Genomic DNA, 14612 nt, shown 5'->3' on the forward strand with positions numbered 1-14612 from the left:
TTGTATCTATAGCTTATTCTGTATTTTATCATAACTATATATAACTTTAGTAATTTCCCCTCCCTTCCTCCTTCTCTCCTTCCTCCTTTCCTTCCTTCTTCATTTCCTTGCCATCCTCCCTCTTCCTTTCCTTCCCTTCCTCACTCTCCCTCCCTTTCCCCCTTCTTTTATTCATTCCTTCCCTTCTCTTAATTTAAAAATACCCTTTCTATGTACTGCATAGATCTGCTTGGCCAGTAAGTGGACATTCTGTTCCTCGCTTTGTGGGGATGGGGGAAAAGGGGAAGTGAGCGCCTTTTCCATGCCTGCTCAGTTGAAGAATATTGAACTGTAAAGACCTTTGGGTTGCTTTTGCTATTGGCAATAATCACATTTGCAAATAAAAGCTCACTGAAAATCATCAACTTATTAGCATTAAGTAGGTTGTACATTGGCCACCAGCTACTATCTTTAGCTCTACATATATCAATAATGAATCCCAACAAGTACTTTCCCTCCAGAAAGGAGAGAAGATAATAATTTTCCTGTAAAACTTACTTATTAGACCTAACCAACTGAGTAAATTCATCTTTCCTTCAGAAGAATTTTCAATTTCAGTCAAATAATTTAGCCATCTCTGTAGATATCCTATATTTGGGGGATTTTTTCCCCACTATAATGAAAATAAATTGCTATTGCTTAATAATTAGGTACTTCTTGTAACATGAGTGAAGGGAAGATAAAGGTGAAGTAGGAAGAGACTTCTGATGAAAGATTTAAATCTGAAAATCATCCTTGCTGAAAGGTTTCTTTTTAACATAAATTCAGTTCTCATGGAAGCTCATTTGCAGCAAAAGCCTTGACACAGGGATAAGGGGAAATTTTAACTCTAGATTTTAGTAGGAGGGGTTTTTTTCAGCTGGTCTTGACAGCCTCCTAACACTTGATACAGATCAAAGCATAAATAAATGAATAGATAGATAGATAGATAGATAGATAGATAGATAGATAGATAGATAGATAGATAGATAGATAGACAGAGAAAAAACAAACAAACTATAGGTCAACAATTACCATGACTAGAAGTAGGAAACTAAACTAATATTTTTTAGGACTTATATAGATTTTAACACCTCATCCTCAATTGATTTGAGGAAGACTGAAAGAAGCAGCACCTTCTTTAGTTTTTGCTGTTCTGAAAGAAAAATACCAACGCATCTACTGTATTGATTGTGCAATTCCTGGTCTTTCTTACCCTTTGCCAGCACAGTCCAGAATACCTGCTACCACAGGTGGTTTTTTTAAATTCTTAATTAGTTTTCTGCACTATTTGCCTCCCGTATTCTAGTGGATGTGGGAAGATTAGAGGAGCAGTAGACAACAGGTTAATGAGAGTAGAGCAGCGTGCCTGCATTCCACGGTGTACACTGAAGCAGGAACAAGTCACTGCAGCATCACTTGGATCAGCTGCATCCTCCCCTGCACAGCAGAGCTTTAGGGCCATGTTCTAAAACAACATTGAAACTTGAGCTCTATCACCAGACTAGGTAATAAGACATGAGGTGCTGAAGAGCAGAAGGTAATGGACAGAACAATGATGGCAGAATTGCTGGCTTATGTAGATAGCTTTGCCACTTAGGTTTTACAGACTTTCTCAGAAGCCACTTCAAAACTACTACGTCAAGTTTATTTATCTACAAAATAAGACTAATGATTCTTTAAATCATTCTCATAAATCTCCATGTTGTGTTCAAACTCTTTTCATTATTGATTATCTTACATAAATGACAGCAGCAATGATTGTTTTTTAACAACCTAATTCTGTGGAGTATATAGTTGGTTTTCTCTCTGTCGTGTGTGTATTTTATTTGAATTTAGTTGGTTTGTGAGACATGATGTTAAAATAATAACTGCTGAAGTCTGCACAAGTAAGAACTGTACAATTTTACAAGCTTGGAAATGATTTATTGGAATTTGATCAATTTGTTCTAATTGACTATCAATTTTTTTGTGGGTACTTAATATATTATACCTAGTTAAAACTTGACATCATGTTATTCTTCCATTTATTGTAACATAGATAAAAATATTTAAAATAATCTTTTTTCCTGTTACAGAAGCAGGCAACATTTCTTACCCTAGCAATTAAAATGTTGTTTTAAAAAGTAAATAATAAGAATCCAAGAAACTAAAGGTGACAAATAGCATCACTGTTTCCCAAAGTCATGATAAATTAGCAATTTTTAATATTTTTTAAGCTACCATCACAAATGAAAAAGATGAGTCACCATGAGCTTGTATAGTGGCAATTTTAAGCTTGGCACTTTGGAAAAACTTGGGTTTCAAAGGGTTTTGGCTCAAACTCAAACACACTTTTCTGAATTTCTGTAGCTCAAACATTTGTTTCAAAAATCTAAGAGGTTTGAAGCCCAGCCTGGTCATGCCACTCCCGGTCATTTGCATTCCTTAGGGCTGCTCTTATTGGATATGGGGGTTGACCACCATTGCCCTTGACCCAGCCCATGGTTCATCTGCCTCAAGATGGCAACTCCTGGCAGGTCTCAGAACTCCCCATGGGTTTTCCTGGCTCCCAACACCACCCCATACACTGCAAACCATCACTCCACACTGCACAAGAGCTGATCGCCTTGGCTAAGGATGTAACTGGAACTGTATCCTTTCCTTTACATTCACTGCTATTATTGTCCTGTTTTAATTGTGCTCTTAAAAATCATAAATAATGCCTTTTAGCTTCATATTAATGTTTGCAGTCTATATTTAATAAGTAGAATGCCCTTTCAAACACAGTGAGGCACCTGATGCTGGTTTTGTGCAGCCATATCTCCTACTGATTTAGACTAGAAGTAAGGAAATGCCTATTGCATAATTATTGAATTAAGTGACTGCTAAATTTACCAAAAAAAAAAAAAATAAGGTGATTGTGTGCTGTCAGATTTGTTTCTCATCAGCTACTTTTAAAGAAATCATGGCTGGGAGTCAGTAACTATCCCAGGCTATGCATAAAAAAACTTCAAAAGAGAATTATTTTATCTTCCCAAAATATGAGAAACTGTTTAGATGTCCCAAAGGAAAGGAAAACCACTGGGGTTTCATGGTTGCTTTTTTTTTTTTTTTTAATTTCCTGTAAGAAAAATCTTACAAGAAAACCCTGACATTGTAAAAGCACTGACTTCTGCTTGAGGAGCTCATGGTTTGACTCTACTTTTTTGCCAAGGAGGGAAGAAAATAAATGTTCATTTGCTACTTTGGTAATTTTTATAGAAGGGGTTACTTGCAGCATTATCAGTAGAAGTACAACACATGTTTACATAAGAAACAATTAGTCTTATTAATTGTTGACATTTAAATACTGAAGACATCTTTATGGAATAACTTTAACTTTAAAAGACACAATCCTCTTTTTAAAGGAAAAAGTCTTAAGTTTTCCTGCATGTGTAACTAAGCTTGCAATGAAGACTTTCATGAGATATGAATCGTGTAATTTAGTTTCCTTGATATGTTTATATCCAAAGATTAGCAGTCATTTTTACATGTTTGTTTTAACCTTGGGTGCAACTCAGAGACAGTTTTAGATCTATTATAGTTCCTGGGTAAGAGATTTGTTTCTAAGCACACATCAGAGAGTATCCTGCCTCTACAGGCTGTTAGTAGTGTTTCTGCTTTCCTGACAGACTTATTCAGTCCCAAGACATCATGACCAGATTAACTACTAATGACAAGATACTTTTGTGTGTTTTCATAGCACTCAACCGCCTCCATGGTGATCTATTTGCAAGAGAATCAGGCATAAGATTCCAAAAAGTGTCTTTTTATATTTTGAGCATCAAAAAATCCCTCATTTTCATTAATGCTATTTTAGAGGTAGATAAGTATCTCCCAATAATGTCTGTGAAAGTTGGGAATGCACTTTCATATCCTGAATACATATTTGAGGTATCAAAACCAGAGTGAGAATCTGTTGTAGTTTTGGGATGTTAAAGGAAAAAAAATTCTCTCCCTGCCACTAATTCCCCATGCCATTAGTTAACAAAAGAAGTAGTCAACTGCTACAAATTCCTGTTTAATGGTTTTGGGTGGAGGGCAAACTGGGGGAAAATGTGGCAGGAATGGGTTTGCACTGTCTCTTTTGGTTTGGGGGCACATCACACAGCTCTGGTGGAAGGCTGCAGCTGTGTGTGTTCTGCTGTCAGAGAGAAGCCGTGCTCCTGCTCCTCGCTGCTCCTGTGGAGTAAGCTAGTTTTTTCTTGCCACTGCTGTTTTTTCTGGTTTGGCTTTGGGGCCCCAGTCACTGCCCTGGCTTCACCGTCGCCCACAGTGTCACGGCCGTCCGCCCTGCCATGGCAGCAACCTGAGAGAGAGGAGTTACAGCTGGTTTCAGGACACGCTGCAGTTTTTTCCTTCCTGGGAACTATCATCATCCCTCCACTCCCAGTTTTTCCTTCTTTGTTTGGCACAAAGAGAGAGAGAGACTACACGTGAATGCTCCCCGGTCCTCCCTGCCTTGCTGGGAAAAGACTGAGAATTCATCTTGCAGTCAGCCAAGGTGTGACACTGACACTGTCCATAGATATAACTGCTCCAGGACGAATCTACCATTTTGGGGGTTGTTCTCTTTTGTTTTCCACCTTTGGTGGTGGGGGAGTAGTTTGCTCTGGTCTGTTTACAGTTATATCTATATCTACATGTATATGTAGATATATAGTAGTTAAGAACAGTTATCCTTCTTATATCCATTTTCTAATTAAAGTTCATTTTCTTAAATTTAATAAAGAGTGACGTGATTATTGTGGAGGAATCCTCTCCTCTGCTTTTTGGTAAACATTTTGGGTTTTCCCTCAAACTGAGACAGAATCATATTTTTTCAATAAATCCTCTTGAAAATAATAATTTAATTCATGTTTTCTCCTCTAGTAAAAGTCATTATAGCTTGATTATCTGAGCATATTTACAGAAAATTTCATATCTGTTTCAGTGATATTTTTAAAGCACTTTCTCCAAAGTAATTATATTCTAAGAGCTTTTTAATATTTCTGCCACTTTTGTTGTCTTTGTATAGAATGTTACTTGAAATAGTCTCCCTAAAATTGTAGAACTGTCACATTGTGTTCGGCTGAGCTGGAAAAATGCCAACTGCCTAACAGAGATCAGAATCTCCCTCCCCCCACTGAGACAAGAGAGAAAAAAACCCTGAAAAATTAAACCAGGTTTATCTATTTATACAGAAAGGAGAAAATGAAAAGAAAACTACAATATAACACACACCTACACAAGTTAGATATAATAAATAATTCTTTCATCTCCCCATTGAACACAAATCCCACCATTCTAGCTACAAATCACCCAAGAAAACTCAATCCCCTGAGGGACAGACCCAAGCAGAGAGAAGGACTAAGAATAAACATTTTACTCTTCTAAGATATCATAGCAGCAAGCAATGGTGGGGCCTTGTCCAAGAAAACAACACAATACATCTTTCCCAGACAAGCAGCCATGAAGGAATTGAACTAAGCCCCTCCTACACCTGCTTTTATGTTTATGATGACATCAGAATAAGATATGGGATACCATTGGCCAGCAGAAGTCAGCTGTCAGTTGGCCTGACCCAGCTGGAGTCAGCTGATAAACCAAGGCCTACTTTGAAAACTAAAGCCTAAATTTATACCTAGCTAAACCCATAACACACACAAAAAAGAACTTCATTATTTTGAATGAAATCTAAGTTATGATGTAACTCACTATGTATACATTAATCACACACCTCCACATCTGGAGAAGAATCTGCATAACCCTTCTTGTTGGCACATAACTTTAATTTCATTTACATTTGTTAAATACAGTTTTTCTTCAGAGATCTACATCAACAGTCTGTCTCAAACTTGATAATTGCAAATCTTACATATTTTTCTGTCAACACAGCAGTGTGCTTCCTCCACTATCAGGATATGGATTTGAAACATACTCAGATGAAAGAAAATTATCCCAGAATTATTTTCTTTCTTAAAAAAGAAGCTGAAACATAAAGTTTAAGTGACAAGGATGAGTGTAGGAAGAAAAACAAGTAAAATCATTGTGCTCTAAGGGAAAAAATAGGAAGTGCACATTCAAATTATTTTTTTCTGTCTGGTAGTCTCTCATGTGCCTTTGAACAAAGCCTTTAGAGTTCAGCCTTTAGAATTGCTTTTTAAATTTTGGTGTCCACATTGAGACAGTAAAGTTGCTCATGGTTTTTGGAAATAAGGCATTCTGTTTCAAAAGCAATGCTGACTTGAAGTTTGAAATCCTTTGAAAATATTTTGATTATTTTGATACATTAGGATTGCTTCAATTTGCTTTATTTAAAAAAAAATAATTAAATTTATACTTCCTTTATTTACAAATATTTACTGAATTTCAAATAAAAACTTCTGGTAATTCTTCAGTGAAAGGTAGAGAAAACAAGGAGGTCATGTTTCTATATGATGAGAAATTTATATCAAATCAGAAGACAAGAATCTGAGAGTAAATTTTGCATATCTTTTTGTATTTATCAGTGCAAAAGATTGCCTGGAGGGTGTTTGTCCCAAAGAGATCACATTAAAAACACCAAAATTATCATTTAACAGTAAATTGGAAATTACAAGGAAACATTTTTAAAAGGGAAAGAGTCAGATGGACTTAGTATAAAAGTTTGTATCAGAGAATGGAGTCCTGAGAGTGGAAACACCAGGGGTCAAATCTCGGTATGACATTGCTGGAAGACACTCCACTGTTTGTGTGGGAAAGCCTTGGCCAAAGAGATGCCTGCATTAGATGTCACAAGCTGCCCCACGAGCTGCACTCTGCTGCTTGCTTTTCGCACATCCTTCATCTCTGCTGTTTCATGGCCACTGCCACCAAGGGCATCAATGACTATCACATCCTCAAGGAGTTCTTCTTTGCTTGGTGTCATGGAGTTATGCCTGAAACTCTCAGTTTTCTTGAGTGTTTGGTGTCCTACCATGTATTCCCTCTAGAGGATGTTAGAAGAATTAAAACACCCCAGAAAGAATCAGAGTTACAGGTGATCCCTGAAACATCGATGAAGAGAAGGGAACACAAACAAGGAAATAGCTGACTTCTTTTAAAGAGGTAACAACTAAAATTCCTTTTGGACTAACTTCCTGATCTGAAGTTACCTTTTTTCTGCTCCATTAAATCTCTAGTATTAAGAGTAGAGTTTTAGACATTGGTTCTAAGAATGTTATGGCAAAATATCTAAACCTTCCCTTCCGTTTTAACCAGTTTTCTTCTGAGATCCCATTGCAAAAGTCAAGGCACTCTCATAGACTCCTCAACCAAGATATGTTACGCTCTCATACTTTAAAGGCAAAGTCTATGATGACTCCCAAGAAGTTGTACTGGTGCTTGCCAGAGGGGATGGATGTTAGAACTGTGAACAGGTTGTCTGGGCATCTCCAAGCATAGCAAACTGTCTTGATGAAATAGCAGTCAGTTCTCTGACTGTGAGCATAATATGGGAAAAAAACCAAACCCTGAAGCTTAGCAGGAAAGCTTTAATACAGGATTAGAGGGTGCTCTTGAGACCGAACAGGAACAGAAGGGACAAGTATGAATTAGTCTGAGAAGTGTAAAAGCTATTTTGCTATTGAATTTTACTGGTATCCTGTCTCTTGTCTCATGCCCTTTTGTTATCATTCTGTTTCCTATCCATATTGGAAACCATTCTCAACTGTCACCACCGAGTCACTGAGATTTTGGAAGTTTTGCTGGCTGACATTTCACTTGGAGTGACTCCTCACTGTGCTATATAATCCAGGGTGATGGCTCTTGAGAAATGAGAAAAATCTAATTATTCTACTTTGGAAGCAGTGAAAAGCTTAGTTCCTAGAGGAAATGAAACTATGGCAAATAGTGACTGATCTGTTAAAACCAGACTGTGAGAGGACTTGAACTTGAAATGTGAGCATCTGGAGACAAAAGGATTATCAAACTTTTACTAATGTTCTCAAAGCCCACTATAGCTAGCTATCTTTTTTCTCAGCATCAGAGCAATATGGCAGCTGAAAATGTAAAAGTTCAGTTTGGGTGGGCCTACCTTAAATAGAAGCCCCTTAATATTTTCTTCTTCCCTAGACAGAAAGGGAGCCTCCTGCTCCTGCTGGTTCAGATTGTCTGGAGTGACAGTTGCCTTTTAAGACTAAATACTAAACCTGAAAAACTATGGGTTTTCAAATACTGTAGTGTGCATTCACTTCAGTAAAAAGAAGTGACTACACTTTCTCACTTTTTCTCATTTTTTTCAAACTGCCTTGCTTTGACCTGCCACAGTTGCAGAAGAGAGGTCAGTTGGGGTCCCCCAAATGAAAAAGACCTCACTGGGGTGATGTCCAGTCTTTCTAAATCTCCACTGAGGATGAACTCTCCTTGTCACATTTCTTAATAGTATTTTAGAGGCAAAACTGAGATATTCCAAAAAGGAATCATCTGTTATTCAGGCAGTTAGATGTCTTTTTGCAAAATTAGCATGCACTGATGACTGCTTTGAATACATACTCTTTAGTCATCCCACCCAGTGAGAGAGGAAAAAACTTTTTGAGATGCAGTAAAAAAAACCCCTAGGGAGGGTATAAAAGGTAGAAAGGCAGAATGACAAATAATTGACAAACACAAGTGAAAAGAAAGATAATGAATACCATTTCAAAGAATGTCTGCAATCAAAGGAAGTAGATACCATGATTTTTTAGACTTGTTTACCCTGTGAGGAAAGGGATGCTTCAGTTTGTTGCAGGACTGAACCCAAGAGGCACTCCTGCAGTATATCTTCAGAATGACTTAGTTGATATCCACATGTAAGGGAAGGGGGAAAGGAACTGTCTGTTCACTGAACTTTGTCCCTTCTGATTCTATCTACAAATGCAATAGCTCTGAAGTATTTCTGATTTTTTTGTTGCTGGCAGTGTATCACCTTTGAGCATAGCCTTGAGTCAGCTGTGGAGAAGTTGCTCTGCTTTGTCACTGTTGCTCTCAGCAAAGGAAAGAAACCAGGGACAGAAAACACAAACCTCACCACATCCTGTGTATCCAGTTAGCAAAAAAGAGGTGCTTAACTGGTGTTTCACAGCAAGACTGTAACAGATGAACTCATGCTGTCTGGATATGTTTCTTTATAATAACAACTTATTTTTATTATATAAGAGAGATTAAGAGATAGAACCTCTAACAATATTCCTCAAACACATCTTTGTCAGTGACTCCTTGACTCAGTCTAATGCACTGGTAGCTGGAATAAGGTGTTAGGACAGCTACTAATCAAGAATTTAGATATTGTCAGGATATTATGAAAGGTTGATTTTTTTTATTGCGAGCTTTAAAAATTGGATGTTTTAAAGTGCATTTTAAGTAGAAAAATGTAGATCTAGAGAATTAATGGAACATTTTATACAGGTATTTATGTTTTAACACCGTATCCCACAATGACTATAAAGCATTCTTTTTCATCTTCATCTCATTAATGCTGTGAGAGACCTGTTGCTTAAACCAACATGAAAACTCTTTGCCCTTGGAGATGCATATTGATGAGTATAACAGCTCTATTTCTTCAAAAGATAAGAAACATGCTATTGTGCTGCATTTTAATGTTGTGAAATATGAGGTGTTCACCCTGGAATTGATTATTGTGGATTGGATTTAGATATCCTGGAGAGAAGGTGATTTGAAAGTTAGATTAATTAAATGCACCCACAGTTTTTCACCAAAGTTTGATTTTTATATTAAATTGGTTTTCTTCTGCCTTCTTTAGAATATTATTTTGGCACTGTTCTTACTCATAAAAAAATTGATGACATAAAAAAGAAAGTGTACTGCTGATTTTTCCTTTGAAAATGTTTTCAGTGAATGAAGAGATGTCTAATAACTGCAAGACTTGGTAAAATCATGGTATTTTCTAATCAGAAGAGCACTGGTTGTGGATTTCAGATATCTTGTCTACCACTTAATCTTTGCCATTGTCTTTTCATTTGTCTGTTCTTCTGTCTTTGAAGTGAGAAGAATGAAACTGAGAATCTTTATAAAACATTGTGGCATATATTGATAAGTAGAAATATGGTAGAGTTAGGCAGTATTTTTAAACATAATGCCATAAAATCCCAGCCTGCACAACTAAACCTCTGTGTTTCATCTTTGCTGATGCAAGACTGAGCAGTTACCAGCACCACAGGAGCCTGGCTCTTTGTTGCCCTGTACTCATCTAGAGAGTTTTTAACAATAAAAGATTCAGAAAATAAGTGCTCAAATTTTCTTCATATTTTTACCCTTTATTTTATGCTTTTCCCCTGAGATACTAAGAAAGCATTATATATCACTTGAAAACTGACTTTTTTTTTTCACCCATTCTCCCTAATGGAGCAAACAACAACATTTTCTATAGAAGCTCTGACCCTAAAAAGACCACTACTTATGACAGAACCAAAAAGCTACATTTGGGAATAATTTTCAGCTCATGGTAGCCCTAGGGAGTTCTATATGACATAAACTTACGCAAGAAATGGAACTCACTCACTTAATTTAGTTATAACTTCTCAAATGCTGAAAAAAATACTGTTCCCCATATGGTTATTTGAAAGATGTGATCAGCTTTTCAAAATGACAGAGCAAAAAACTTGCTAAAAACCCGTCACTCTTGTTTTATTGCCTACAACTTCTGGCTTGTCTCCCTCCCTCTCCTCTGAAGAGGAAACAAAAGACTGAAGAAACATAAAGAATCGATAAAATTCAGGCCCCTGGTCCTGAATTTTGTCCGTCAGTCAGAATAGTCCAATGAATTCAGTTCTGCAAGCAGAGTAGAAACAGGACAAAACAGTTCCAATATTGAGAAGTTAGTCTGGTCTTACTGCCCAAAAAATGACTTCTCCTATAACCACTTAATTTAATTATAATTGCTGCTTCATCTGCAGTATCACATGCTGAAACTGAAGGTTTAATAAGAGGGTTATACCAGGAAAGTGTTGTACGCGTGAAAGTGATCAAGTCTGTACCAAAAAAAAAAACCAAAACCCTCTATAAGTAATCAGAGCTCAGAAAATACAAGTATTCTTAAAAAATTCCATCTCTGAAAGTTTAACTCATTCTGATCCTTAAAGTCATAGAATAATTAAGGGTCAGAGTGATCTCTGGGTGAACATCTAGTACAATTCTCTGCCGAAAGTTGGGCCAGCTTGAAGTTAGATCAGGTTGCTTAGAGCATTGTTCAATCAAGTTAAATATCTACAAGGTGGAGAGTTCACACCCTAATTAGGCAAACTTTTTGGTGTGTTACCATCCTTGGATTTTCCTAAGATTTAATATATATACCAAGACTATATAGTATTCATAATTCAAAACTAGATTTGCCTTTCTATAGTTTGTACATGTCGCATCACAGTGCACCTCTATGAAACGTGTCTGTGCCTTCTCTGTAGCTACCCATCACCTTAAGACAGCAGTCCTAGAATAGTCCATTGATCAATTAGGGGTGGTAAGACGCTAAACAGCTATCAGACCTTTATTCTCCTGGAAAAACACAACTAGTTAATTGGCTGTCTTTTCAAACATCTAGTGCTCTGGTACCATAATCATTTCAGTAATCCTTCACTGAAATTACCTCAGTGAATCAATACCTTTTTTTGTACTACAGAGGCCAAAAAGAGATATAATACACCAGACTTGCATCTTCAGAAACCAAATACCTGAAGTTTTGAATTAATTGCAAGACCTAAAATAAAGTTTAAGCTCTTGGCAACTTGGGCTGCTGCTTTGAAAAGGGGAACCTAAAATGTAAGAACACGCATAACAACATGCATAATATTAATGCTTATTAATAGCTATGTGCAAGTATATATTAAAACATGCATGAAACCTTTTCTTGAAAGCCTCACAGTAACTTTTACAGACTATAGATAAATTCAAACAGATCTGTGCTAGCAGCTGTTATTAGACTTGACATAGAGTCCAACTGTAAGTTATTATTTTTCTGCGTTCTGTTCTGTTTTTTTTCTTAACCATCTTGTCATATATTTTGCCAACCTACAATATTGGAAAAAAGGCAGATGGCCTGACTCATGCTCACCTCAAAGGGGTGAGGGGGAAAGAAAAGAAAATTATGAAAAAAAAACCCAACCGAAAAACCCCAAAACAAAACAAACTGTTAAGTGCCATCATTTGACTGACATTTATCATCAACTGTCTGAAATCCAACCTATCCCCAGGACTGGCAGTCCCAGCAAACTTCGCCCAGTATTTATTGCCAAGCATGATGTCATATAGTATGAAATATAGTCAATTGGGGTCAGTTGTCCCAGCTGTGTCCCCTCACAGCTTACTGTGCCCTCCCAGACCCCTGGCTGGGGTGGGGTGAGGAGCAGAATAAGCCTTCAGTCTGCATAAGCACTTCTCTGCAGTGACTAAAACATCCCTGTGATTTCAATGGCCCCATACAAGCTAACATGAAGAAAATTAACTCTAGCCCACCTAGAACAGTACAAAGTTCCTTATTTCCTAGCTTTTTGCCTTAAAGAAATAGTTGTCTCAAAATGACAATTAACTGAACAGGAAAGAACTCAATACAAAACATCAATGCAAGAAATTTATATTCTATCTTTCCCTTTACTCATTACTATCATACACATTTGTACAAAAAAATCAAGCCCTCTCCCCTCTCTTTGCTGCTAATACAGGCTTTGGAAAATCTATATGTCTACAACTAAATTTCCAGCACAAGAATGTAAGGACATAGCAATAACTAAGAGCAAAGTAGTTGACATGGCAACAGCAAATAGCCAGAAGATCTGGTGCAGTTTCTCAAGATGGAAAAGTTTGATTTTTCTCAGTAGGGAAGAAAGGAAAAATATCTCTAACTTTACATATATATTATTGCCTGGTTTAGAACTGGTAGTGAAATTATAATGAAGCATAGTGTTAGCACTGCAAATGAGAAATTATTTACTTAGAGGGTTAAGTTCATTACTATTGTTTGCTGCCAATGTTAGCATTTGAGATATTAGATTTGCCTTAACCTCTAAGGATATATTGAAAGGGTATGACAGGCAAAGATATTAGTCTTCTGTGCAGCCTCAAAACAACACTTACTGGACCATTTTCTATTGTGCACTTTTCTTTCAGTAATGCAGTAATGATTAAGCTATTATTTTGTAAATATGAAAAAATGCTGTTTAATTCTTTTCCTGTCCGTATGTAAAATTTGAAAGTCTACTCCTTAATGATGTATATCAATTTTACTTGTATTGTAAAAACTTTCTTCTCCATAAATGGTAGTCTACATGCACTTAGAATGCACTCAACTTTTATCTTTTATCATGATTGAAAATGAGTTTTAACATCATATTTATCAATTTCTATTTAATCACCTACAAATTAAAATGCAACAGAAATAATATTTTAATATCTCTGATGAAATCATTACTTACTCCAGGCTCTGATGCTCACACTGTGTAGTACCTTGCTTTCAGCTTGCTCCAAACCCCACTAAAAGTTAAGTGCAGTGTTTACTAAATAGTTCTATTAATTCTTGAAAGGTAGAAGTTCATCATTAGGGAAAATACTATCTTAGACAGACTTCTGAGATTTAAATAACATTGGGATGTGTAAAAAAAGCTGCAAGTGACATACAAATCTGTATCTCTTGTCTTTGTAGGACCATTGTATTTTAGTTATGTTTTTTAATTGTTGGATGAAAATCAATACTTTCCCATTGTTATTTTAGCTTTTTCTTCTTGGGGAAACAATTTCCAGTGGTTCTGGCCCTACTTTCCTCTTTCTTTTAACCTATTGGGTTTACTCACCCCATCCTTTATGAAGGAAGTTTGGCATTATGGCTAATATCATTACAAAACTGTCTTTGAAAAACCAAATATGCACTCTAGAACAGACTGCAATATCAGAAGGATTGTGTTATGCAAAAATAGGGCAGATATCTTTAGCATTTTTGCAGTATAGTGAATAAATATTGAAAAGTTCAAACATTTTGAATAAAACATGATTCCTGGAAGACTAGCGACTCATGAATTTTCTACTGCTGTCACTACTATATGCTTTGTCCCTTTCTTTTGCTTCTGACAAGACTGATTTTTGGACAGATATTGGGAGACCCAATATGCCCTGAATAGAATATGAGTTCCTAGCTATAAAATTCAAACTCATTTTGAGTGAGAAATACCATAAATGAGGAGACATTGTCCTCATTGCACAATGGTCTGCTACATTTCAGCAGAGAGATTTGTCCATTTCAATCTATGGATGAAATCTGTTTTTCTTATTTCTTTCAATGTTCATAGGAATGGAAGCTTCTGAACATGTAGAAACCACACCTTCAAAAAAAGAAAAGTTTGTTGACATAGATAGCAATGAACCTTCTGAAAATCAAACTCAGGTTGTCCATATAGTTGTATTTCTAACTTCATTGGAAAAAAAATTATCTCAAAATTATCTCAAATCTAATAGTGCCTTAGTATTTCTTGTACTGGAGTGTCTATATAAATAATTATAGTTATGTATGTATATGTAATTATGTACATATATAAATTGCATATATAATTTGGCATTTTAATTCACTGTTCAACTACTCGGTACATAAAACCAAA

Source organism: Pithys albifrons, chromosome 4, assembly GCF_047495875.1.
Source record: "Pithys albifrons albifrons isolate INPA30051 chromosome 4, PitAlb_v1, whole genome shotgun sequence".
NCBI classification, from domain to species: Eukaryota; Metazoa; Chordata; class Aves; order Passeriformes; family Thamnophilidae; genus Pithys; species Pithys albifrons.